Genomic DNA, 25,156 nt, shown 5'->3' with positions numbered 1-25,156 from the left:
ATGGTTTGCATATATTTTTAAATTTTCCTTAAATTTCCAGAAAACATTTTGGACTCAGAGGGGTGAAGAATTTTACAGAGATGCCCTGTCTTCTCCCACTGAGCACAGTTGTTGAGCCTGCCTCCTTCCTGTCCGCTCTCTGGACCGCAAGCTTCCCCACCCTACATCACCCAAATGAGATAACCCGTGTTCCAAAAGAAAAAACAAAACAAAACAACAAAACATTATGCCCCATCCATTTAATGTTTTCCATACATTTTAAAAAATTATATTTAATTTATTTAAACTAAAAAGCAAACAACAGTTCACCCATTTCTTCCCCCTATACACACACACATTTCCTGTGACCACCAGTCTATTCTCTGTATCTATGAGCTTTTTTTTTTTAAGATTCTACATATAAGAGAGATCATACAATATTTGTCTTTCTCTGTCCCGACTTATTTCACTTAGCATAAATGCCCTAGAGGCCCATCCATATTGTTGTAAATGGTAAGATTTCATTCTTTTATTTATGTCTGGATTTTTGAACTCTATTGTATATATTGTATATATCACACATTCATCCACTGGTGGACATCTAGGTTGTTTCTATATCTTAGCTATTGTGAATAATGCTGCAATGAAGATGGATATATCTTTTCAAGTTAGTGTGTACATTTTCTTCAGTAAATACTAAGAAGCGGAATTGCTGGATCATATGGTAGTTCTATTTTTAATGTTTTGAAGAACTTCCATACTGTTTCCCATTGGCTGAACCAATTTATATTCCCACCAATAGTGCACAAGGGTTGCCCTTTTCTCCACATCCTCCCCAACTCTCGTCTTTTATCTTGTTTATACTAGCCATTCTAACAGGTGTGAGGTGATAGCTCATTGGAGTTTTGATTGCATTTCCCTGTTGATTAGTGATGTTGAGCATCTTTTTATGTACCTGCTGACCATCTTTATGTCTTCTTTGGAAAAATACGTCTATTGAGAGCATTTGTCCATTTAAAATTCAAATTGGTTGCTTTCTTGCTGTTGAGTAGTATGAGTTCTTTATATATTTTGGATATTAGCTCCTTTTTTAGATATATAATTTGCATGATTTTCTCCCATTCCATAGGTTGCCTTCTCATTTTATTGATGGTTTCCTTTGCTATGCAGGAGCTTTTTAGGTTGCTGTAGTCCCACTTGTTTATTTTTGCCTTTGTTGCCTTTGCTTTTGCTAGCAGACTTAAAAAGTCATCATAACCACCTATGGTTTCTTCTAGGAGTTTTACGATTTCAGGTCTTGAGTTCAAGTCTTTAATCCATTTTGAGTTAATTTTTATTTATGGTGTGAGAAGGTGCTCCAGTTTCATTCTTTTGCATGTAGCTGTCCAATTCTCTGAACACCATTTATTGAAGAGACTGTCTTTTCCCCATTGTTATTCTTGGCTCCTTTGTTGTAAATTAACTGACCGTATATGTGTGGGCTTCTTTCTGAGCTCTCTATTCTGCTGCATTGATCTGTGTGTCTATTTTAATGACAGTACCAAACTTTTAAAATTATTATAGCTCTGCTATATAGTTTAAAATCAGGGAATATGATGCCACTGGCTTTGTTTTTCTTTCTCAAGATTGCTTTTGGCTATTTGGGGTCTTTTGGGATTCCATATAAATTTTCGGGTTATTTGTTCTAGTTCTGTGAAAAGTACTGCTAGTATTTTGATAGGGATTGCATTAAGTCTGTAGATGGCTTTGGGTAGTATGGACGTTTTAACAATATTAATTCTCCCAATCCAGTAGCACAGAATATCTTTCCATTTTTTGTATCTTCTTCAGTTTCTTTTATTTTTTTAAGTGTTTGTCATGAAAAAACTATGTTGAATAATGGAAAAAAATCAGGATGGAAAATCCAGTTTGCAAACTAAACTTAGTATTTCTAATAGCAAGGTGTTGTGTTTTCCTGCAACTCCTGAGGACCACTCTAATATGACTCCAAGACTTGAACCATATCCCAAGAAAAACATTTGAAGAGTCCTGAACCCTAACACAATGGCAACAACACATTTCTCTTAGTAGACTGTGGGATGTCCAGTAGTGGCTCCCGTAACTTTGCAGGTAAAACAATACCATTAGGCAGTAGAACAACTGTACTAGAATTTTGGGAACTTCCAACTTGTTCTTGAAACCAGAAGCTGGTTTACTAATATGCATGTCAAACCCTGACTCAAGGTTGCCATGAACTTGGTTGTTAATTGTCAGTTACTGATTATAGGTATCTCCAGCATGCCTTCAAGCTGAAGAAGTACAGAAATACAGAATTGGTTCCTTAATCAAGAATGTGGAATTGCCAGGTTGTCACATACGAGGGGAAGCTGCAGATGAGTTACAGAGCCCTGGACTCACAGATAGGATTCCTTTACAAGCCCACAGGTGCCCATTATGCATTCTCTCTCTACCATAGTGAGGTAAAGGCAATAACATCATTTGATGATGGGTTTATTCTCTCCAAATTTCAAGATTGAAATAGAAAGACGACACCTGAATATAATTCCCAGCGCAGGCTAGCGCTGTCCAGCCTTCACAAGATGCACAAAAGCCAGGGAAGCTCCAAAGAAGTCTATTGGGGGATTTGTTTCATGGAGCTCAGTATTTCTTTCATTCGAGTTTTAACCCGATCCTTAATTTAACTCCATGAGTAATATAATACACTGGGGCAGGACTAGAGCGAGGTGAACGGTACTGCAGCCTCCACGTTATGCCTGACCTTGCAGCTGAGTATTAATTTGAAGTAGTGGAATTAAAATTTTCTATTCTTTTGCATTGTCATGCCTCACGTTGATAAGCACAAAGAAATGTAAATAAAAAAGACCTATTTCAAAACCTTCCTTACAACCTTTTTGTTTTATGACAAAAGACAGTTAATTAACATACTAGCAGTAAGCAGCCTTCCCAAACTCCCGCTAATTATGTATTCTGTTGACCGTGACTCTAGTCATAAGGTAATTGGCTTGCAGCAACATGACATTTCAAATCATCTCTTGAAATTACATCAAAAAGCCAGCCTGTTTTGTTTTGATAGGGGAACAATCAATTTGATAAGTGGTAACACAGCTCATTGTTTCACATTAATTAGACTAATTGCTGCATGTTAGCCTCTGAAATAGACAGAACTTGGAGAAGACAAAGGCTGTGGCCTTTAGCATGCAGTGTGTGTGATGGTTCCACTTGCCTGAACATACTGTAGGCAGAAAACAGAGCTGTTATAGGAGGCAGCCTTGCGGGAGGCTGGGTGTTAACAGTAGTTTGATGTGTTATGCTTAATACACTGGCTTTCAATTATAGCATCCAGGTTCCAAGTCCCACAGAGGAAAGAAAGGACGACTCCAAAGAACTGTTTCCCGGCTAACCAGGTTTGGGTTTGAGGGAGTTATAACAGCCTTCCAGTTACTCTCTCGCCTTCAAAACCCATACACTTTTTATGTCCCTGCCAGGGAGGCCCTACTCACATCGCTTTGTAGTACTCTGGGCATAAATGCCTTAAAAAACAGACTGAAACAAAACAAACAAAGCCAAAACAAAACAAAATACCAAAAGGACAAAAAAAAAAAATCCCTTTTTTTCCAATTACAAAACATGGTGTTTTAACCCACAGAGATTCGGGAAACTGTCATTTGGGGGAAATCTAATGCCTCAGCCCTGCAAACGCCTTTCGGTTTGACAGACTGTACCTTTGTTGATTCTCGAGACCACCAATTTGGCCAAATTGGACGGTGCGATCTTTAGGACAACAACACATGTCAGTCTCAATTGGCAAAGAAGAGAGTTCCACTTGTGACCCCGCACGTACTTCTGATGCTCTCACATAGGTTCATGAGATCGCGTTACTGGACGGCTGATGCAATGGAACAGGGCTCCTTCCCAAGGAAAAGGCATCCAGCGCTTAAAAAACCAGATGCCCTCCCTCTGTCACTCAGACGCTGTCTAGTTATCCACACACATCTTCGGATTATGGTGAGCTCACTAGACAAACGTGCAAATCGGCGGTTGTGTGTCCCTCTTCATGTCTATACTGTTTTTATATGCGAAATGGGAATTAGGCTAACTGATTCTGCGGTTGCAACTCACCAAATTCACTGTGGTTAGGCGGTAAATTATCTTGTTGGCTTTGGGCTGCATTTGACCTAAGAGACGAAGTCTCAAACAACAACAGACTCTGCTAATTGCCGTTGCAGCTCGATTCAAAGAATGGTCTGCACATGTTCGTGGTGTGGAAAGGACTCTGGGTTTCTCACTAGTTTCTTCAGCTTTACCAAGAGTGGTGTGGTCTTTGAACAGGAAGGACAGCAATATATAAACATAACAGTGTTTTCATAAGATACACAGCTGCATTACACATCCCAAAATTGTAAGTATGATGTTCCTCCATTTGTAAATGCTTATGGGCTTTCATTGAAATGACAGAGGGAAATGTGACAGTGAAATTTGGACCTGGCTTGGAAAATGAATTCGAAACATTTAAACGAGATCGATTTGCTTCTGTGTATGAAAGCATCTTGGGCGGGGAAGGTGGGGGTGTGCGGACATTTGTACCAAAGGAGAGCATTTCATTTCTTCTTTTTATCATTCCCTCAAAGGAATGATCCTTTTGCAGGAACTTCAAAGCACAAATTTGCGCGGGCAGGTTTAATTTGGTCATTTAAAAAAAAAAAAAAGTGTGTGGTGTAGCAGGGGCAAGCACTTAAATGATTGCTCCTACAAATTAATAAATCTTCAACAGCCTTTTAAAAAGGTACAAGGATTTGTGATTTAAGTGTGCTAATGTGCTGTTTTCCCCGTAAAATCCCAGGGTTTATTCAGAAGGTAAATGATGGGGGGGAAAAAGTACCAAGATTGAAGCCCCTTAACATTCAACTTAAGTGCTGGTTCCACTTGCTCGAGCACAAGTTGGAAGCAGCTTTGTTAGGATTCCAGTGGCACACTCGCTGTCACTACTGGTTTCTTGTACAGTCAAGCCCCACTTCGTGCAGAGCAAATCTTTGCTCAGTTAAGCGAGCGTCAGTCACTGGTAAGCTTGGCTGCTGGCCCAGGGTTGTTAGGCTTTTCCATGCTACACCTGAATGAGATATTGACGACACATTGCTACCCAAACAGAGTTGAGAAACTGGATAAAAAAAATATATAAATTAAATTGTCATGGGGCTGACAGAATAATTTTGAAAATGCGACTTAACACTTCCAGTGTACAAGCAGAACAGGGGAACGGCTGCTGGCCTGGTACGACGTGGTGTGTCATTTGGTGGGGTTGAATTTTTTTTTTTTTTTTTCTTCTTACTTCCTGCCTCACGATTGTGGATGTGGAATGAAGTGGCAGGGGGTTCGGGGCGGGGATGGGGGGTGGAGGGGAGGTGCTGACAGATTATAACCCTGTGTACAACCTTTTGGCCGGCTACTTGCTTCATTGGAATGGGCCTATTATCTACTTAACAAAAGCTTCCCAAAACAAAACTCTGTGGAATACAGTTACAGGGCTTTGGAGTGAGGAGAACACTCTGACAGTAGGTAATTTCTGCTGAGGAGAAAAATAAGGATCAGAGAAAAATCAGGGACGGAGTGGAAAAAAGACATAAAGTAGGAATAGTTTTTAAATAGGAATGGCTGGCAGAGCAATTAATCACAGAGTGCTCTGAGCTACAACAGGGGTTGCGTCAGGAGGGCAGGTAAGACCAGAGGACCCTCCTCCCCCACCCCTCACCCCCGCAAGGCGGAGGGGGCAGACCTATCCCCATTGGCTAAACAAAGTATATAAAAATCCAAGGAGTTTTAGTAAATATTTAGATTCTTTGTTTTTCACTATTGAATTAATGATGTGTTGTGATCGTGGCAGTTCTTATTCTCCTCCGAAAAAGTGGAAAAAACTGCATTTTACCAATGGCAATAGAGGATTCAGGTTATCTGAGAGAAGAGGGGGAGGGAATGGGGGAGGGGAGAGCCTCCTGATGAACCTGAACGCTCTGGCAAGCTTTTGTCTCAAAAAACTATTAATTGGAGGTTTTCTGGGAGAAATCAGAAATTACTATAGGTTCTAAAGATTTAATAACTTCTTTTAAAATCGATTCAGGGCTCTTGTAGCGTGCGTGTGCTATTTTAATGCATAATTTCTCATGGAAATTATGTAATTTCTCCTCCTAGCTGAGTCTGTATTGAAAAAGGACAATTCTGAGAGTGCTGGCATTTTGCTCCCTCCACATCCAGCTCACATTCCTACTAGAGGTAGGTGCCGTGGGACTCCGCGGGGCGGCCTGACCGCACGGGGAATGGTGGCTCTTCCCTCTTCAGTCCTTCACTCACGCTCTAAGCACACACCGTCTAACTCACTTCACAGACTCTGGACTTTCATGGCTCAGCCAAAGCCCAACCCCTAGCAAAGACATCAAAACCCCCATTTATGAGTCATTATTGAGTGCTCACTGGAATATAGCATGGCTCAAGGCATGGAGGGATATCTTCAACGTAGAGAGCACCACCTTTCCCTTCAGTGGATCACTCTCTTCACTTAGGTTTCATAATCTGTAAGTGGGGGGTAGTCATATCTACTTTGCAGGGTTGCTGAAAAAATTAAGTGAAAGTAAAGCTCCCAGCCTGGTTAAGTTTAGCGCCTATGAAATGCTTCATGGTAGCCCCTTTGAGAAAGGTGGGTTATTTGTCTGTAGTCTTAAGGAAGAGGTGTAGACACTTGACATTTTCTTCTAGTATAAACTGGGCCAGATTCATGGCTGCGTAACCTGTGTGGCCGCATAGGGCCTGATGCTCTGAAGGGCCCTGCACTTGGTTTCACGTTCTGCTGTCACCATCTGGAAAGTCTTAATACTTTTTGAACAGGGGACACCCCCCGGCATTTTCCTTTTGCATTGGGCCCCACAAGCTATGTAGCTGGTCCTGAATATTGTTATTTGACTTTGCCCACGATTTTTATTTATTTTCCAGCTACAACTTTTATTGAATATTTTAAATTAGCTTTTGGCACTATCAGGCACAAACTAACTGCTCAGTTAATTCTTCTTCTTCTTCTTCTTCTTCTTCTTCTTTTTTTTTTTACTTTTTTTGCTGCTGTGTGCCTCCCATTAATGCCTCGTGTGCTCCAACTATACCGCAGTTCTCCCCCCTTATCTTGCCCCAAGCCCCCATTCCCTTGAGAAGATGTACACGGCTATTCCTTTGTGTCTCCAGTACCCTTCCTGTTCCTCTTGAATAAGCCTTATTTAGCGTCCCTACAGCTCAATTTCTCCACTTCTCAAGCAGAAAGAACCCCCTGCTCGGCAGTCTCCATGTCCTCACAGCATCTTGGTGCACACCTATTCTAACCCTCCTCCAGTCAGTGCACTGGATAGTAAGCTCTTTCGAGGGAAGAGATTTTCTTGTTTTCAAACCTGCTGCTTCCCACCATTCTGACTCCTAGTTGGTATTCCTAGTTGACTCAACAAGTGAATGAACAAAATGATTACCAGAGCTTCCAAGAGCACCACTGACTCATTTTCATCTCACCTTTGAAAAATTGTTTTCTGCTTTCCTTTTGTGTTTTTGAGCAATGGATGCCTCACATACCTGCAGTAGGGACCAAATGGAAAAACAAATTCAGGATTGCCTCTGAGGTAGAAACCAGCTCCTAAATATTAAGAATTGGTGGGCAATTAAGTGGCTATCATTGTAGACCGCCCATTTGGTAAAATGAAATGCTTTTTGTAATTCCTGTTCTATTTGATAATATATTAAGACCCTTAAACTAATGTTCCGAGGTCTTAAAGCATGTTTCTTTGGCACAGAGGTTTAGAAGCCTTTAACACACGGACCCACAAGACAAAGGGGAACCCGCATAGCAATGGGTTTGATGGCGGGTAGAGATGTGAGTCAGTAAATTCTGTTGAAATCAAATGCTAAACTTTGGGAGCACATGCAGTTTCCTGAAGACAAAGTCTCTGGCTTTCATGAGATCCTCAAAGGAACCTCTGGCCCAAAAGTAATTAAAGACCCCTGCTTTGGTATTTCAATTTGAGAAAATGATGTTTCTTTCTTATTAAAATAGAATACTGTCTATAATGACTTATCATTATTAAAGGGATGTTTTCCTGACTTTTAACAACCCCCTCACACACATATACCCATGCCAATTTATTAACTGTAATTTTAAAAAGGTGTTTCTTAAGTGGTCTCAAGTTGGTTGAAATATTTGCGCTTGCTCTTCGAAGTTGTCTGCATTGTTTCCTCCTTTTCTCTCCAGTATTCATTCCTCCTGCTCTTGCAAATTCTTCAGCAGGTAGAGGTGTACCAGGAGAGGGAAATTGAGAAGGGATGTGTGCTATTGGCTACTTGGTGGTGCATTTCTTTTGTTGTTCTGAGTTGTTTTTAGAATTCACATCATTGATGTGCTTGGGGCATTGGTGACAAGATGTTAATAGTTTCCTGACTGGGCAGACAGCTGTGCTGAGAGGTGTTAAGTTTTCAGTAAATTCATCTGTTTTATTAGCTCAGATTTACCTGCAATGTTAGCTCATTTACAACTGAATTTGTGGTCTATTTTTTTTTTTCACCTTTAGCAATTTCTGTTTCTTTCTTTTGTTTCCATGTAATTTCATTTGAAAAGGACTGAGATTCCGCCTTCCCTCTCCCCAATAAGTTAGGCTATCTTTACCATAAATAAACAAGGGTTTTTGGGGGGTCCCCTTTCCTCAAGAATATTACATCTTTCTAGGACTGCATATGTGATAATCCCAAATTACTAAAAATGAAATATTTGCAGTTATCATTACAGATAAATTCACCCCGTCTAACAGAAGGCTCTGGCGTGTTTGTGTTTTGCTCCTCCTAGTTTGTGTTTGTACTGAAGATCTGAGCTGTGCCAGAAGTGGGTAGAAGCGCAAGTTTGGCCTCTTGGTTGAGACGTTGCAACTTTTTTATTGGTATAAAAACCTCAGTGTGATACTATATCCCAATGTTCTTGGCTATTTTTGTTGTTAAATATTGCCATTTCCTCTCCTCTGAATTCTTTTTTGTCCCTCTACAGTCTGAATTGAGAAATCATTCATAATTTCTATGGATTTATCTTCAGTTTTCTTGTGTGTTGATTCCCCTTGCCTTCCTGTGTGAATTGGAAGCTCCTAGAAGACAAGGTCCTTCTTCTTTGTCCTGCCCATAAATCCTGGTGTGATGCTTTTAAATCCTCACTGATTCAGTGATTACAATGGCCACCTTCTATCCTGAGTAATCAATTTGGCCATTTAAGCTGTGGTTCTGCAGGCTTTGGCCCTGTCTTTGGATTAAGCTTGTCGGGGTCGATTCTTTCCTGAAATGCTTTCTAACCATGGAAGAAACAGCAAGATAGAGTCACTGTGTAATGGGTGGAAATGCTAGGCCAAATTCTACTAGTCCTGAATGCATGTTTAGGATTGAAAAATCAGTTTCATATTTCTCAGAATTACTCAGGAGAACACTTTTGTGCCCATTGTCAATTTTTTGAAAAGGAGTACCCACTCCTTTATATAACCCACTCGGTTATATAAGATATGTAGCATTTATTGAGTTATGTCTCAGGGAACAGCATACATAAGAACTTATAGTCCTCTAAGATTAGCGAACGATAATGGCTAAGAATATTAACTATTTAGGGTTGGAGAAGGTATTGGAAATTATGTAGCCCACCCTCCTCATTTTGTCAGTGAGGGGATCAGTTCCTCAGTTGATTTAGGTACCCTATTCAAGAACATACAAGGCGTATTATTAATAGTAAAATTAGGAGCCAGGCTCTTGTTTAAATGCTTTGTGCATATTAATTCATTACCTCATAACAGCTTCATGAGGTAGGTTTATGTTTATTTTTCTTTTATAGAAGAAGAAACTGAGGTACAAAGAGGTTAGGTCAGTCACCCAAGATCTGATGTTTCTATCTCTAGAATCTGTCTATTTTTCTCCATCTCCACTGTCCCTACCATCACCTCCTATCTGGACTTCTTAGAGGGGCCTCCTCACTGGTCATCCTGCATCCATTCTCCCTACCTAGATAGATTCTCGGCCCTTGGCGGGCTTCATTTAAAACTCCAATCTGTGCAAGGCACTGCCCCGCTGTTAGTGACCACACCTTGTTTGTAGGATTTGCAGGAAGCAGCCCTTCCTGGCTTTCCAGAGGCCTCTTTCATGCTCCCGCCCCTGCCTGACACTCCCTCATATGTCAGAACCTTGGCATTTCTCGTGGACTTACTTCTACCCACCATTCAGATCCTACCTCAGAGGTCTCCACCTCGGGGAGACCTTCTCTGACTCCCTAGCTAAACCACGAGCCACAATTACAAGGCTTTGAGCCCTTGGGGACTGTATGGATTTGATTTACCCTTGTGTTCCTAAGGCCGATACAAGAGTTCCCCCATATCCATGGAGAATACAGTACATTCCAGGACCCCCAGTGGGTGCCTGAAGCCACAGATGATAGTTCCAAACTCTCTATATACTGGATTTTCTTATACAGACATACCTATGGTAAAGTGTAATTTATAAATTAGGTGCAGTAAGAGATTAATAACAATAACTAATAATGAAATAGAAAACCTATAATAATATACTATAATAAAAGTCATATGAATATGGTCTCTTTTTCTCTTTCAAAATATCGTATTGCTTGCACTCACCCTTCTTCTTGTAATGATTTGAGATGATGAAATGCCCACCTGATACCTGATAAGTGAGGTGAATGACATAGGCATTGTGACGTAGTGTTAGGCTACTATTGACCTTCTGACAGTACATCAGAGGGAGGGCCGTCAGCTTCTAGACTGGGTGACCATGGGTAACTGAAACCACAGGAAGCCAAACCAAGGATAAGACAGGGTCCCCTGTACAGTGCGGGGTGCATAGCTAATCAGCATTTATGGAAGGAAGGAAGGAAGGAAGGAAGGAAGGAAGGAAGGAAGGAAGGAAGGAAAGGAAGGAAGGAAGGAAAGGAAGGAAGGAAAGGAAGGAAGGAAAGGAAGGAAGGAAGGAAAGGAAGGAAGGAAAGGAAGGAAGGAAGGAAAGGAAGGAAGGAAGGAAAGGAAGGAAGGAAGGAAGGAAAGGAAGGAAGGAAAGGAAGGAAGGAAAGGAAGGAAGGAAGGAAAGGAAGGAAGGAAGGAAAGGAAGGAAGGAAAGAAAGGAAGGAAGGAAGGAAGGAAAGGAAGGAAGGAAAGGAAGGAAGGAAAGGAAGGAAGGAAAGGAAGGAAGGAAGGAAGGAAGGAAGGAAAGGAAGGAAGGAAAGGAAGGAAGGAAAGGAAGGAAGGAAGGAAAGGAAGGAAGGAAGGAAGGAAGGAAGGAAGGAAGGAAGGAAGGAAGGAAGGAAGAGAGCCCTAAGGTGCTAGGAGTAATTCAATCTTGACTCAATCAAAAGAGTCAGGGCTTGGAGTTACGGTTTCTGACTTGGACCCCCCACTGTCCTGCTCACTTACTGTGAAAATGCATAAAATGGGAACAAGGGCAAAGAAGGCATCAGGACTGATGCAGAGAAGAATTCCAAGCAATCTCTCTGGATCTTCTGCCCTGAAGGAGAAGAGCACAGCTCCCCACCTCTGAGGTGTGGGCTCTGCACAGTGACTTCTTCCTCAAAAGTACAGTGTGGAAAGAGGGGTGGGAAGGCGTAACTTCACAGTGGATCTCTGCCAGGTGGATCAAGGTCAGGTTAACAACAGTGATAAGCCATGTTCATAGTATGTACCTTTGATATGATGTGATGCAAACAACACTTTACCTCTGAGGTCTTTCATCCCCAAGCCTATAACCCCAGTCTAATCATGAGAGAAACAGCAAACAAATCTCAAATCTGCAAAATACCTGGCCAGTACTCCTCAAAACTGTCAAGGTCATCAAAAACAAGGAAAGTCTGAGGACTGTTATAATCAAGAAGAGCCTAAAAAGACACAACAGCTAAATGTAATATGATATGGATGGGATTCTGGAACAGAAAAAGAGTAGGTAAAAATTAAGGAAATATGAATAAAGTATGGAGTTTCATTAAATAATACGTCAATATTGGTTCATTAGTTGTTACAAATGTGACTCACTAACCTAAGATGTTACCAGTAGGAAAAACTGGGTGGTAGATATATGAATGGGGGCTCTCTCTTACTATCTTCACAACTTTTCTGCAAATTTAAAATTGTTCTAAAGTAACAGGTTTCTTTAAAAAAAAAAAAGTCATGCTGAGGTTTTGAGGTTGGGTGACTGGGAAAGTCAGTAGTGTTAAAATAGCAGGGATTTGACCATGAAGTCACTGGCCCTGAGCATTAGGAAGTCTATGTGGGGGTGTGGCTGGTGGTGAAATTAAACTTCAGGGTCAAGGAGATGCCAGGAGCTGAGGAAGAGGGGGCTCCATAGAAAGTTAGGCAGGGAAAAGAAGGATGGAGGGATTGGACTAGAGCTAGAAGAGACAATAGAGGCCAGTGAAGGATTTTTCAAGATTTAGAAAGATGCGTATTAATCCATAACATGGGGGAAGAAATTGTTCACATGCTCATTTTATTCGTATATAAGAGTGAGGAATTAAATAGGTGATAGATGCATGGCTAGAGTTGTGGATGGGTTGTCTTTACAATAATTTTGTAAGCCAGTTGTTTCATTTGAGAGAATCCCAAAATATTGGTATCTGTAGGTCTTTTCTCTAGAACCTTCCATTTCTCATGAACAGGGTCCTCCGGTGTCCTGCCTTGGGTATATACAATTACCTGGGGCATTCTGAGAGCCCATGGGGAAGAAGAGGACGGAGTGGAGGCTTTCCTACAATGCCCTCATTTTCACTAAGGTGTTTTGAGACCCCATCTTCTTCTCTGACACCCCACACTCCTGGTATTGTAGTTCTTAGAATTTCTCTAGCTTGGTTTCTCCAAAGACAACGTGAGGAGGAAGAGTGGATGCTGTGCTTCGTAGGGAATAAGCAGAGGATGTGGGGGACAGAATTTCAGCCAGCCCCACCTGACGTCAGCTGCATGCCTTACCCCTGCCTTACACCAATGCCTGATACCCAGTGCCCTTGATCCCTGAGCTTTCAGGGTGAAGAGTCCTGCATCTTCTTGTTGTCCCACTTTGCTTATGTTTACAGTTCACTTCCTGCATATCTCTTGAAGAGCTACTGCTCTACACTCTGCTTTTCAACTCCTTATACCATGGTTCAGGTTTGGTATGTCTCCTATTTTCATCAAGAATGGAGAATATGAAAAAAAAAAATGGAGACTGTTTCTGTTTCTCCTTGGTATTTTATTGATAATTTCTGAGATGAAAGCAACAGAAGAGTCTTTATGTTCTTATAATCAAAATTTCAGAAGTTCACATTTAAAATCCGTTTTCTTATATATATATGTGTGTGTTCATGTTTTCTAAATATGGGTTTAAATGTAATGCATTACATAGTCTGATTATTTATTTTAATGAAAAAGCAAAATGTAATTAAGGAACAGAACTGTCAATTTATTTTTCCAAGAGTGTGTTGGTTTATGGTTTAGTCCTTAGGGCATATTACCTTATGCCTTTGGGGCAGTCCTCACATTTTTGAGAAGTAAGCAGTCTTCGTCAAGTGATTCAAGAATCAAAGCTTGTTATGTGGAATGAAAGTTAACTGAACCTGAGGCCCTTTTTTGTACCACCCCCATTCAGTTTTTTTCTCTTTTAATATTTTAGTGATTTTTTTTTAAATGACAAAAAAAAAAAAAAAAAAAAAGATCCCCAGTCTCCTTACTCCTTGAGCTGTATGTACTTGTCAGCTAGTTGAGGGTGGAGGGAAGGAAACCAGCTTTTCCTGAATCTTTTCTTTCCTGGAAGAAGGAGAAGGCTGGAGATTACCCAGATTTGTGGTCCCTAAAGATACAGCTCATGCAATCCAGGAAAATGATTTCCCAGTGAAATGCTGTCCCTTTCATTCATGCAACTTGAACTTTCCTTTGGTAAAACTTCAAGTGTGCTGAGCAAAACCTTTGCTTTTCAAATTCTTTCTACTCAGCGAACGCTTTTCACTACACTCTGGAGTAAGAACTCCAATAACTCTCTTCCAGAGGAGATTACAGTCTAGGAAAAGGGCTTAGTCAGTAGGGGTTCAGGGGGCGGGGGGGAAGATGTCTTCAGGTGACCTCCCTCTTGGCCAACACCTTGAGTGTAGTGGTGGGGGTTCAGGGGGCGGCGGAGGGGGGAGAAAAGAAATGTTGCCCTGTTAGTAAATGTCAGCTCAAACAAACACATCTCCTAAGAGATTTCCAAATGGATGCATCTTCATTTCTCAACATGGTGATGGGATTATTTTACCCCTTTCTGTAACCTGTGTTTTCCCAATAGGAATGTATTAGAATATGGGGGTTGGTGGACCTGGAGGGATGGAGGGATGCATCTACCATGAGGTATCTATCAGAAGAGACTCCTCCTACTACAGAATATAGTTGTCACCTACAGAAGTGGGGAAGGTGTTCAGTCCTGATTCTCCCTAAGCCGCCAAGTTAGCAAGGGATATTCACCTTTAGGAATGTTCTCCCTAGATCATATTGAGTATAACTCTACTGTCCCCTAAAACCTAAGACCTACAGCAGTTTATTTCTTTTAACTTACGTCAGCCTTTAATCTTTCCCATCATGCTGTCATGGCTTAGTTGGTGAGGCCAAGTTTTAGTTTGTAATCATGAATGCTTACAAGGCAGGAGGCCAAGGCTTCCTAAATTGCTCACTGAGCCTCATTGTAAATTTATATTGAACTCTTAATGGTGGGAGCATTAAAAAAATTGGAGCTTTTGAAAGGTGATCTCATTTTAGAATTTTTTTTTCTCTTCTATATTCTCTGGTTTAAACCACATTATTTTAAAACAAAATTAGTTAAGTCAGAAGTCTGGATGTGTAATTGTCATTGAATTTAATGATAAAAACAGGAAGGAGATGATCATCATTCAGAAAACAGTTATTGGATCTGCTGAGTCCTTAGGCACTCTGCTGACCCTCAAGATGAATAAGATATGGCTCCTATTCTCAGTCACTTAAAGACTAGAAGAAAAACAAAACTGAACCAAAAACTCTGTAGTGCCTCTTAGTAGGTATTATTCTGCGTAACAAACGACCTGAAAACTTACTGGCTGAAAACAACAAATTATCTGTCCTTTCCCCCAGTTTCTGAGAGTCGGGAACATGAGAGCAGCTTAGTTGGCTAGTCCTGGCTCAGGGTCTCTCAAGAGGCTGCACTCAAGGTGTTGGCCAAGAGGGAGGTCACCTGAAGACATGACAGGACAGAGGGTCTGTCTCCAGGCTCACTCACATGGCAGCTGGCTGGAGGGTCTTGCTTTCCTATCACATGGGCTTCTCCCTGTGGCTGTGCACAACATGGCAGCTTGCTTTCCCCAAAGCTCGTGATCAGAGAGAGAGAGAGAAGAAAAGGACAAAATAGAAGCTGCAGTGTTCTCTGATAACCTGATCTCTGCAGTGATATACCAGTGCTCCTGCTGTATTCTGTTGGTCACCCGGACCAACCCTGGGACATTATGGGAGGAGCTTCTGCACAGGTATGAATATAAGAGGGGGGAGTCTCACTGGGGGACATCTTGGAGGCTTGCCACCACAGTCTTCCATCCAAATACTGACCTGCTCAGTTTCTAAGATTAACAATGAAGAAGCATGATCAAAAATATCTAATGATGTCAGCCAACACCCTGGGAAGAAAAAGGCAGTAAAATTTAGAGGTGGGGTGATGGACATGGGGCACAGCTATGGGCCAGCCCAAAGCGACAGCAGCCTCCAGGATCTGTCTAGGAAATCCGTTGTATAGAAAGTCTGAATTCTAAGTGTCAGACATAATTCTGATTTTGCAAAGAAAGGGATTGAAGATTACTGATCATATTCCTATCAGCAGCAGATGAGTGATGCTCTTTCACTAAGCAATCATGGTGCTTTATGAAAATTGAAATGGGAGCAGCATTTAAAAGGGGACAGACTGTATTTGAATGAGTGCCCGCTATGGCTCTTACAGTGTGGAATCAAAATTAACCACAGCTAAGCAGTTTTTCTTTGTGTACCACTCTATTTATCAAAATGATGCAGTGTTTGTTGTAAGAATATCTAAGAAAAATTTTTGTCAGTGCAATAACAAAATTATTTCTGATTTGGACTGAAGCATCATTTTTTCCTGCCTAGTGCTCTTCTTAATGACAGAATTATTTTACATAAAGAAGTCTATATAATAGCATTTATTCAATCTGAGAAAATACAGCAGAGTACTCTAGGCATTTTTCTTGTTGCCCCACCCCAACTTGACTTCAAATATGTAAATATACTAAGCAGGTCCAATTTTTACCTCCCCTTTCTCTTGTATGTTTGTTTTTGAGGCATGATTGAGGGCTATAAATTGTCTAAGGTGGCTTCTCTCCCCCTGGCTTCCCCTGCTTTAACCTGGCAAAAACCTCAGGAATATAGAGAGTAATAGCTAGAGGGAGAAGAAGAAATTACATTGGTATTACTTTCTAGTACTGTACTTATGTTCAGACTCACTTCCGATCCTTGCTTAATTTAGAACTAGATCTAGGGAAATGGCCAGATATAGGACATGATATGAAATGAGATATTTAGCAAATCATGCATGGATGTCACAGAGATAATGAATAATACTGGCAACATGCTTCTTGTCCTTGTGTATGTGCTTAGGTACGTCCTTTTGGTCTAAATCTTATTAAGATATTCCACTTTAAAGTTGATATTTAGATATGTATGCTCCTGGTAAGATGCATTGTTTATAGGTAATGCCAGGAAAACTTGAGCTTTGAGCTTAAAAATAAAATTTTGTGTGCATTTCTTATACTGGGAACAAAAAGAAAATCTAGGGCACCTGGGTGGCTCAGTCGTTAAGCGTCTGCCTTCGGCTTGGGTCATGATCCCGGGGTCCTGGGATCAAGCCCCACATCAGGCTCCCTCTCCCACTCCCCCTGCTTGTGTTCCCTCTCTCGCTGTGTCTATCTCTGTCAAATGAATAAATAAATAACATCTTTTTAAAAAAAAAGGAAAATCTACTTGACAGCAATGGGACTAATTGTGATTTTTTTTTCTTTTTGGTGGGGGAAAAAAAAAGCAAGGGCTGGGTTCTGGGTCATACATTTTAGCAAGGCGTGTATCAGAGTACCGAGGCCTGATTTTCCTCCTCTGTAAAGCTATGCAGAACATCTAGTTGATTTATCAGGCTTTTTCTAGCTCTGAAGTTTTATCAAAAACTTCTTTGTCTGACTTTCTTTTGAATATGTGTAATTTTTTTAAATGTCTGGATTATTTTTTAAAATTTTATTTATTTATTTGAAAGAGAGAGAGAACGAGAGAGAGAGCATGAGTGGGGGAGGAGCAGAGGGAGAGGGAGAAGCAGACTCCCCAGTGAGCAGGGAGTCCCACATGGGGTTCAATCCCAGAACCCTGAGATCATGATCTGAGCCAAAGGCAGATGCTTTGCCAACTGAGCCACCCAAGAGCCCCAAATATGTGTAATTTTTATGTACCAATAGTACCATAAAAATGATTTGCTTGTAAAATAAGTACAAATTTACAAATTATCAGTCACAAAAAAGTTTCTTTATAAAAGGTGAATTTCTAGATTGCTTTTATAAATACATCTTAGAATGTTTTTCTCAGGGTCTATGGCTCCAGGATATTGATCACAAAGGGCACATGTCGGAAAAATTAAAGTGATAGTTTGTAAATAACCTTTTCAGAGATCAAATATGTTGTTCTCTGTGATACTAAGTTAACCATTTATGCTGCTTCCTCTTTAAGAATGCTTTCAGCTGCAAGTAGCTCAAATGCCAGCCAGTGTTGGTTTAAAAATAAGCATTTAATTATTCCATACCACAGAAAACTTAGAGATATACTTCCAGGTTTGTTCAACTGCTCTGCAGTGTTGAGATTCTGGATTCTCTTGGCTGTTCCATTAAGATCACAGAATGGCTGTCCCAGGTCCAAGCAAGGCGTCACTATAGCGTCTCAAGCAAATACCTATCCTCAGCCAACCATGGGTAAAGAGAACAACATTATCCCCACCACCTACAGATCAATCAGAATTCATTATCTTAGTGTTCATCTCTCTTACTTACTATAATCTGTCCCTCAAATTTATCTTCTAGCCTTATTTCCCATTATCCTTCTACTAGATTCCTCTGTTTTAGTCAAACTGTTTTCTACTCTCCTCTGAAAGATGCACTATTTTTAATTTTGTACGATGCTTTTTTTCTGTTCTTGTATATCCTCTTTTCAAGTTAAAATCCTATCAAAATGTTACTAAGATTCATCTCAAGTTCTTCTCTTTAATCTTGTCTAATCACTCCATCTGGAAGGAATTGCTCTTTCTTTTGAATCCTTATATTAGTTTATATTTTATGTTTGTTTAACAGCATTTTACAGAATGATTTATGTCCATATTCCATTAGGTAAAACAAGGCAAATATGATTGTGTCCATTTTACAGATGGAGAACAGGCTCAAAGAGCTTGAGTGATTTTCCCAAGGCGTCATATAACCAAATGTTAGAGTCAGGACTTCAGTGAGTCTGGGGCAATAGACTTTTGTAACAAACATTCTCCATAATAATGCTGAACAGAGAATATAAATGTTTATTTCTCTCTCCTGTGAAAGACTAAAGTGACAGCTCTAGGTTGAGGGGTGGCTCTGCCCCTTGGGAATGTCGGGGAGGCTCAGGCAACCATCTCTAACACCTGGCCTCCATGGTTGTACTGATCTTGGTCGTTCCCGCCAAGGAAAGGGGGAAAGAGCAAAATCCACGTGCAGATATTTTCTCGCGAGTGAGGTAGAAGCTGCACTTTTGCTAGAATTCATTGGCAAGAGCTCAGTCATGTGGCCTACCAGCTGCTAGACTAGGAAATGCACATTGGCCTTGGGTCCAGGAACCAGGAACCAGCCCTGTCTGTCACAGACCAGGAATACAGATCACCTGCCTCCAAGGCTGGTTCGAGTTTGTGTGATTTATCATTGCCTTTCCTGCCCTGGTGGTCAAGCCACAACGGGGGGCGGGGGAGGACGCCATGCTTGCGGTGCGTGAATCTCTACGTGAATTGTGACAATTAAAGCCTGTAGAGGAGAGCATCCCCTTAGTCCTCCTGGGCCACTCATATCCCATTCTTAAAACCCTGAACAGTGGTTGTCTTTTACAGACACCAAGAAATAGCACACAGACATGGTACACGTCCCCAGCAGCTGACCTTTAGGGAGTAGCAGATCGGACATGCTCTGTTCCATTCCCTTGACTGGCCCATTCCTAAACTCCCACCACGGTGATCTCGGCGTGCTCTGTGCTATCCCTGCTTCAAGCATGCAACGAAACATGCAAAATGTTATGATTTGTTGCCATGCTGACAGCGTCAACTTAACTACGGCTGACAAACAGTTTTTAAATAGAACATGTCAGTTCATTACCGTATTTTCCATCTGTGTTTTTTTTTTCCTTTCCCCCACTTAACACTGAACATTTGACTGTCGCCACAAAGGTTTAGTTTACACTTCCAGTCAGTTACATTAATGACTTGTTAAAACCATATTTTGGAAATGAGCAAAACAATAAACAGTGTTTAAAAAGAGGAGCCCCTCCTCTTGCTGGGGAAGGCAGTTCTCCTAGCCAGTCTTAGTTGTTTGGTTTCTGCTGCTTCACCTTCCTTGCTCTCTCTTGCTTTCTTCAGCTCTGATTGGGTATTGCCACTGAAAGGAGCTTCTCCCCTGCAAATCTGAGCAGAATTCCAGTGAAGTTCAGAGGGCCTGCTCCATGAGATACAGGCCTGCACCGCAGTGCCCGAACACGGTGACTTCTAGAATATTGGCCACTGTAATGGCTCCCCTGGCCAGCTCTTGACATTTTGCTGATAGTGCAAAGTGCATTCTTATTTCTACACCCTACCTCCTCAACATTCACCTGCTCGGTTGTGCTCCTTCCCCTTGCCTCTGACTGAACAGAGAGACTGACATTGCCCATTAGGAACTTTTAATGTCAAAACCACTTTGAGTGCCTTAATTGTGTTTTAAATGATGTCTTGGGTCTGTGCACTTATAATGAAAATATAGAGTGACCATGTGAGTCTTCAAAGTCTGTTCCTGTGATGGTTCAATTTTGCTAGCTTTTGTGTCACTACAGATTTTTAAATTCTAAAGAAATTTGATTTCTTTTTTTTTTTGAAAAAAAAAAAAAAGTATTGTTAATACTCTACTTTTCATTCCGGGCACTGAGGGTATTCCTTGCTGGTTTTCGTAGTTTAGGCTTTGGCTGCAAATGTTTGGACATCAGCTCAGAACATCATCTCCAAGGGAACACTTTACGAGTGTTATCTCCTTGTTCACAGGAACCCAAGGTGGACCTAGTGGAGAATTGTTTAGTGATAGAAACTGAAATAGCAATAAAAAGAGGGATGGCCAAATTATGTAAAGTCAGAGTACATGAATAATTCAGTGCTTGCTTGAGTGTGATTTTTATTTTTATTGTTAAATAATACTGGCATTTCCATGAACTAATAGCACACAGACTAACCAACCGGTAAGCTTTTTGTTGGGAGTTTGGGATGACAGGGAGGAGGAAGGAAGAAAGGAAATGGGACCAAGTAGTCGGCTTTTAGAAATGGAGCGTGCTCAGTGACACATTGATATAATCATCTGTTTTATAATTTCCTAACTGTATTGAAGATAAGGAAATGAAACCACAGAGAAATTCATTAGTACATCTGTTTCCAGATTGTCTGGAATAACAGTAATGTTTTATGAACATTCTTCTCTACTGAACCTCAGAATTTGAATCTAGTGCCATATGTAGTTTTTTAACATAAATTCTAAGTAAGATAAATGTGTGTTCCTGTGTTTGTAGAAATGAAGTATGGAAGAGTTTCTTCTGTTGTAATTCCTAAGGTATAACTTAGATATGGAGCCATGGTGGGAGAGATTGAAGGTCTCTGCAAGCTTATTTTAATCTCAAGCAAAAGTTATTCTTAGCTAAAAAGAGAAAAATCTTGGGGTGCCTGGGTGGCTCAGTCAGTTAAGCTTCTGCCTTTGGCCCAGGTCATGATCCTGGGGTGCTGGGATTGAGTCCTGAGTTGGGATTTTTGCTCAGCAGGGAGCCTGCTTCTCCCCCTGCTTGTGCGCACGCTCTCTCTCTGACAAAAAAATAAATAAATAAAATTAAAAAAAAAAATAAAAAGGAAAATCTTGACTACAATTAACTATAACATCATGAATATTTTAAACAGGTTAGATGAGGAATAGAAAGTGAGCAAAGGTGTTAAATCATTGGGAAAACAGTAAACATTGGAGAGAGAAACATAAGGTGTAAATTATGAAAAAGAAGCTCTCAGAGGCGTATGATGGGGTGACAGGAACTTTTAGCTAATGTACGAAATGGATGAGTACTGCCTTTAATGGCCTTCCTTAATCTAACGAAATTGTAATTAGCTCAGGAAGAACTGTATTAACTAAGAGATCAAGAAACAAAAGCAAAAAGGCTTGGTGCAAACCAAGTAAATGGTACCCTGGTTTATTCAGTATTCCAGAAGAATGCAGTATAATGTGATTTTGAGTTTTAAAAACAAATATATTTTTATTCTCATTCTTTGAGGGAAGATGCAAGAGATTTTATAAGCCCATAGGGGGAAATGTTTTGGATTGACCCTGGACTAGAAAACATCAGGAGAGTCAGGGCAAAGCTCAGGCAGGAGCCCAATGGGAACACAGTCTTGGGAGGTCCCTTGGAATGCAGTTTTATCATAGATGTCACCATAGTATTGTCCAGACAGTGGAAAGGGACACAGGAATCCCATTAGGAATTTGTGAGAAATTGAAGAGGGAATAGATTAACTTTGGTTGGGAAACTATGAATGCATAAGCAACTAGTCTTCTTGTACGAGAAGATGCGTTTATAGCCGCATAACAAAAACTGAAGGGAGATCAGGAAATAGGATTTCCTAGGAGGTAAAATAAATTATCTTAAATTTTAATTAAAGATTAATGATGAAAATGTTGGGCCTATAAAAGATAATTTCTGAAGGAGCTAGATGTTGTAAGGCAGATTGTGTTATTGTTAAGTACATTAATATTAGTACATGTGCAGCTAATAAAATAGTATAGCTTTTACAAATATCTCTCTGTGTGTCCCCCCCCCCACACACACAGTAGTTACAATTAGCCCCATTCCTCAGATATAGTCACTGTGCAGGGGGTCTCTCCTAGTAAATGTATTGTTCTAAGAGACTAGAGATTGGAGCCATTTATAATGTAATTGAGACACATGATCAGGCAAACCAAGGAAATAAATTCTAAGTCCTCAACCAGAGGATCTATCATAATCACCTGAAAAGCATTTTCAGACTACGCAAGCCCATCCCCCAACTCCCTGAAACCCCAGCCCCACCCCCCATGAAATTCTAATATGCCTTCTATTCTTAAGAGAAATGCAAAGATTGGAGTTATTTCATTCCCTCTTATTCTGTCTTTCTGTTATCTATATATGAGATTATTTATAATGAACATGGGACATCTGAGTAGAATTTTTTTTTTTTTAAGGAGGAGGCAAAACAAAGAAGGAGGAAATATTTCCCCCAATTTCTCATCGGTTCAAAAGATTGAATACCTGTTAAAATTGGCAAAAGATATTTTTTATTTTCAACCACACATGTTCTGTCACCTTCTCTGGCATGCTTGTTTTATTTATTTGTGAGGTAGAAAATGATTACTGTAAAGCCGTATTTGTCTAGGATCTCGTGTTTTGATAAAAGGAATAAAATAAAGATCTCACACTCACTCTGGGCTTTCATTAATGATGATCATTAGCCCTCTTCTGAACTATTGACAAAATGTTATAGAATCTTGAGAGGAGAACTTGTATTCTTTTAAATAAAGAACTAGTTAATTAGAACTCTTTTCTAATGAAAATGACCTAATTCTGCTGCTAAGTGCTAACTTTAAAAAAAAAAAAAGAGAGAGAGCGCTAAAAGATAGTTTGCAAAAATGCATATTGATTCACATAAATCAGTAAGTTAGAACATGATTGAGGCTTGAACTGCTCTGGAGTTTCTAAAATGTCCTCTATCTTCCCGTGCAATAGCAGAAAATGTTTGCCTGCATTTTGATAACCAACATGAAAATTAGATATTAATATATACCGGGAAAGACAGAGACAGAGAGAAAATACTTAACACCCCGAGAAGGAAGCAATCGTGCCATTACTCACAAGTGGCATTTCTATGAGTGACTTACTCAGTCATTCTGTAACAAGTGCAAATCTGTCTCTCAGACCAAAAAAAAAAAAAAGAAAAGAAAAGAAAAAAGTGGGGTATGTATTTAAAATGCATCTACCCATTATATTTAAGTGCTCTTATGTTTTGCTTGAAAACTGAGGTCTTTGTAGTCAGTTTGTACCTGTTTACTCACACGAGACTTGCAAATAACAGAAAGAAATGTGAAATCAGTTTTTCTTTCAGCTGGAAGAAATGGTGTCTCATAATTATTTTGAAAGCAGAGGCCTTGCTGTTTAAAGCTTATTAAGGTTGATTTTCTAAAAATTTCCTGTCAGCTGAGGTGACAGCAAGGCCAGGTGACCCCAAAGGAGACTTATCGACCTCTACACTTTTCAATCAGAGGCTTGTCACCTTGAAATCGCCAACATTTGCACACGGAATGTCTGTATACTACTGTGCAGGACATAAATATGAATCTGGCCAATCTGGCTCTTTGCACATTAACGATTCCCAGGAATTGTCTGGAAATGAGCTAGAGGGTTAGGCTTGCCACTCTCTTATGATTTCTGTCTTAACCTGGCTACATTCCTAGCTTTACCCGAGGCAACCAAACAAGAAGACAGAAGTGAAGAGGGGGATATTTGTACGCGCCAAGGTGGTCTTTCCTGCATTAGGGCACCGGGGGCGGTATGTATGTTGGCTGAATACTTTTTGTTTGCTTTGATTAATTCACTGAAATATAAGCTCTTTTGAACTGTGACAATATGTTTGGTTTAGCATCTGGAAAGCAGAAGATATTAAATGTTGGCTGACTTTGTTGAGGGACCTCTTCTGCATATGTTCATATGGTAAAATACATTATTAGATATTGAGAAGTAAGAAAGATTTGAAGCCTATTTCAAGAAGCTTGCAAAAATAGTATTTATTTTCTACTGTTTTCACCACTGCTCTTTAAAAAAAGGGACTAAAAAAAATCACCGTGATTTCTCTCTGGTCTTCTTCTCTAGCAGAGATTGAGGGAAGAGATTGTTCTCTTGCTACTCAGGGATGCATTCCCAGTGCTGAGCAGTGTCTGTCATATAGTAGATACTCAGTAAATATTTGCTGAATGAAAGAATAAGTGTGTTATGCAAATAGTGGAGAAGTGAGAAGAGTAATGTACCAGCCTCGTCTATAGACTTATTACCCACAAACCAGGTGTATTTCTTATTTGCTTTGGATAAGATAATGATATTGTTTACTATTTTTAATTTGGTTAAAAAATCGCATAGCTAGCGGTTTTAGGCGCAACACAAAATTATTTATTTTGATATTTACTAATTGAATTTAGTGCTGAGGTCGAAAGATAGGGGGCCCACATATGTTGTTGACAGATCGGTGAGTTGCAATAGTTCTGTATCTTGAACGTATAGAGCTTCGTTTTGCTGCATACACACTAATCTCATGTGCTAGAGCCACGGTCCAGAAAGTATGTGAGATACATGAGGACGAACAGGGGTCTGGGAACTGAGTTCCAGTCTTCTCCTTGTCATTGATTAGCTGTGGGACTTTGAAATCTCTTCTCTTTGGACCTCTGTAAGCCTCACTCCCACTGTGTGGTTTGTCATATTATGCAGATAATATGTATTTAGAGGAGATTTGGAATCAATGGCACAGAGCCCCCAGCTTTCCCTCTGCTCTTGTTTTTCCTTTGGTGAAATGAAGGTAATGATAGTAATGGACCCGTAGAGTCTCTGTGTCAATTAAAGAGATAATTTATGCACTGTTATTATAAGGAGACTTAAACTTTTGAACTATGTGTGTGTGTATATATAAACTGTCTCAGTATTTAGCAAATTTCAGCAATTACTAGCTCTTGTTCTATATCTGAATATATATGATTCCATGAGGAATTGTCCCAACCTCTCAATAACTCAACTTAAAAAATGTCCAGGCATTCTCAGGGTCCATCCTGATAACT

General features: G+C 40.2%; 1 protein-coding gene across 9 annotated transcripts in view; it reads left to right on the top strand.

Annotated features, from left to right (window-relative positions):
• ESRRG (estrogen related receptor gamma) overlaps positions 1–25,156 on the top strand; it is a 565,965-nt gene that overhangs the window by 262,065 nt on the left and 278,744 nt on the right. Inside the window, exon 1 of one of the 9 annotated variants that reach the window (XM_078078367.1) lies at positions 3,867–3,984. The exons of the other annotated variants lie outside the window; for them this stretch is intronic. The gene's annotated coding sequence lies outside the window, so the exon portion shown is untranslated. Of the gene's footprint in view, positions 1–3,866; positions 3,985–25,156 lie in introns of those variants that run through there. 9 annotated transcript variants of the gene reach the window in all.

This window comes from Halichoerus grypus, chromosome 7 (genome assembly GCF_964656455.1).
Source record: "Halichoerus grypus chromosome 7, mHalGry1.hap1.1, whole genome shotgun sequence".
Classification (NCBI taxonomy): domain Eukaryota; kingdom Metazoa; phylum Chordata; class Mammalia; order Carnivora; family Phocidae; genus Halichoerus; species Halichoerus grypus.
The sequence above is the reverse complement of the archived record's forward strand: the minus strand, read 5'-3'. Positions and strand labels throughout refer to the sequence as shown.